Source organism: Lissotriton helveticus, chromosome 7 (assembly GCF_964261635.1).
Source record: "Lissotriton helveticus chromosome 7, aLisHel1.1, whole genome shotgun sequence".
In the NCBI taxonomy this organism is placed as follows: Eukaryota; Metazoa; Chordata; class Amphibia; order Caudata; family Salamandridae; genus Lissotriton; species Lissotriton helveticus.
In genome coordinates, this window is record NC_136068.1 from 57,576,860 (window position 1) to 57,579,653 (window position 2,794).

At 41.6% G+C, this 2,794-nt stretch overlaps 1 pseudogene; it reads left to right on the top strand.

Annotated features, from left to right (window-relative positions):
• The first annotated feature begins 356 nt into the window (after nucleotides 1-356).
• On the top strand, nucleotides 357-1,435 carry LOC144766603 (epidermal differentiation-specific protein pseudogene; annotated as a pseudogene).
• Nucleotides 1,436-2,794: the final 1,359 nt, after the last annotated feature.

A 2,794-nucleotide genomic window follows, 5' to 3' on the forward strand; every position in this document is an offset into this window, starting at 1 on the left:
CATGACCCGCTACATATACGTCATTAGCATGCACTGTCATCCTTTAATAATTTTAAGGAAAAAGGGGAAGCTGTTGTGATCAGAATTCTACGTTTTGATCATAATATGCTGTAAAACATGTTCTCATATAAGGAAGATATTTTATGAGTTTTTGTTGCTGTATTGTCTCACACCATGATATTTAGTGTTTGATGAAACTTGTAATGATTTTAATTCATTATACAAGAAGCTTGACATTGACATTGGCATCATAATATACCTTCTTTATTTTAAAAGAGAGGAGCCAGTGCTGTTAGTTTGCACCCAATCATGCATGATTTTTCTCCACTGACCAGCTGTTGTTTTGTATCACAGGGTCAGCTACAGAAAACACATTGGAAACTTCGTACCTGATCACCATGAACTCCATCACTGTCTATGAACATCCCAAGTTCAAGGGGCTCAGTAGGACATATACAGCGGATGTTGTGAATCTGGCACTGGTGAGCTTCAGAGACTGCATCTCGTCTGTGAAGGTGGTGGGGCAGCCATGGCTAATGTACGAGCATCCCAACTATCAAGGTTCGTTCATTGCCCTAGAGGAGGGAGAACATCCTGCCATTGAATTGAGTGACAAAGCATCTTCTCTGAGGCTGATCACTGAAGACCTGACCAATCCAAAGATCACAGTCTATGAGAATCCCAATTCCTCTGGTAATCAAACAGTTCTGACTCAAGAGACCAATCTATCGTTTGGAAACATGAATGATAAGATATCCTCCCACACAGTCCAGAGTGGAGCATGGCTTCTATATGAGCATCGAAATAGGGGGGGAAGGTGTATTGTTGCCAGGGCTGGTGAATATCTGGCAAACTATCGTGATATTGGTTTCAACGATCAAGTATCCCATGTGTATCCTCTGTGCCCTGGGAAACCCTCCGTCACCGCCACACTTCTGTGGGATAAGAAAAAGATAGAGAGTGAAAAGAACATCCAGGCAGATCAGTATTTTTACACCAACAACACAGACAGCGAGCAGCAATTCACCGCTGCTTCTTGCAAAGACTATGAGAAATATGTCTCCCATAGCTTTGAGTTTAGCAAGGTGTCTTCAATCAAGGTGGGTGCCTCATTTACCTTGCAAGGAGTGGTCAATATTTCAGCAGAGGCATCCAACACCTTCACAGTGAAGAAAGATGAGGTTGAGACATTCACCTCGAAGAAGAAGGCAGAGTTAAGTTTGCCGATGAAGGTACCACCACGCACAAAAATGACTGTCAGTTTCATGAGCAAAGAGGTTTTGATCTCAGTTCCAGTGGAGCTGAACATTTTCCAAGGTAGTAAGACTGTGATTGAACATGGGACATACCTCTGTGAGTCTGGCACAGATATCTACATTGATGTGCAATCTGACACCATTAGTAAATTGTAGTACCAGTCACACTTTCTTCTTGTTATGGGCTATGCCGCAACATTGATATGCTATTCTTTGATTATGATTTTTTTTAAACTGAGATGTCTTCGAAGGATTTTTTAGAGCTTCCATTTTCATACACCATATTCCACAAAACAACCTTAGCTAGCAGACAGTGATCCTGGGATTCAACTAATGCTCAATGCCATAACATTTGTTTTTCAGGTAGGTTAGCAATGAACGTTAACCCCTTACCAGAATGTCAACCAATAGCATATATGGACTTGGTCACTGGTTGTCATTGCTACATCAAATGTTACCTCAAGTCAGGGAGACAAGGCCATGCTCTAACTGCTCAATGGATCTCACTGAGACACATGTGTATGCCTGGGTGCTTTATACCTTCGGGCAGTTCTGTGATTGGCCAGTGTGCGTGTATGCTGCACTTCAAGCTGACTGCTCTCTTCGGGTGCTTGGTGGCAATGATTCACTTGTGTCTTCAGGTGACAAAGCTTCAGCGGTTTCTGTTCCATACCTTGCCATTGATGTTTACTGCTGCATCAGTGCCTGTCTGCTCTCAGCAGATATTCTGCTAAGTAGGGCACAAGTCCTGAAGAAGGAAGTGGGAGATTTACCAGGTTAGGCAGTATGCAAGTGAAATTATGACACGTGCCATCACAGCACATGATGTCACGTCGCGCGACATTGCACATGACATCACAAGAAGTGACCTCACTGGAAGTGAACTCACTGGAAGTGACATCAAAGGAAGCGACATCAGATATTAAGACCTCACACATATGTATATCAGGTATATCATGAGTACATTTAAGCGCATTATGAGATTTAACAAATTAGATTTGGTGTCGTGGTTGTGGCAAAAAAGTGGCACAAACCCAACGCAAAATCTGGGCCTCAACTAATACATTTATTTTTTTAAACCCTGCCACAAAGAAATTGGCAACCAGAAGGAGCATGGCAGTTGATCTGTTCTGCTTAATTAGGTCAAAATCTGCATCTTAAAATATGTTATTGGGGTAATGCACCTGCTGCAGTGGTGCCTAGGAAAGCTCAGGGAATAATAATAATGGTGAGATAACTCTGGAGGTTAACACATTCGTTGAAGAGATCAGTGTTTTGTGTAGTCCCAGATTTGAATTGAACTAGTATAAGAAGGTTAATATGTCTCCTGCATACCACTTTATGCAACATGTAGATAACAGATTCTTATTTTATGTAGATAGGTAAGTGGGTTTCTGCTTTGAACACAGATATCCTTTGTCACCTGCAGTTCATTCATTTGATTCTTTGTAATATATTGCACAGTGAGTTATGAAGGACATGTGATTCCTACACCTTGTAAACCTGTCTCATGTAACTCATCTTGTACATTGATTCAC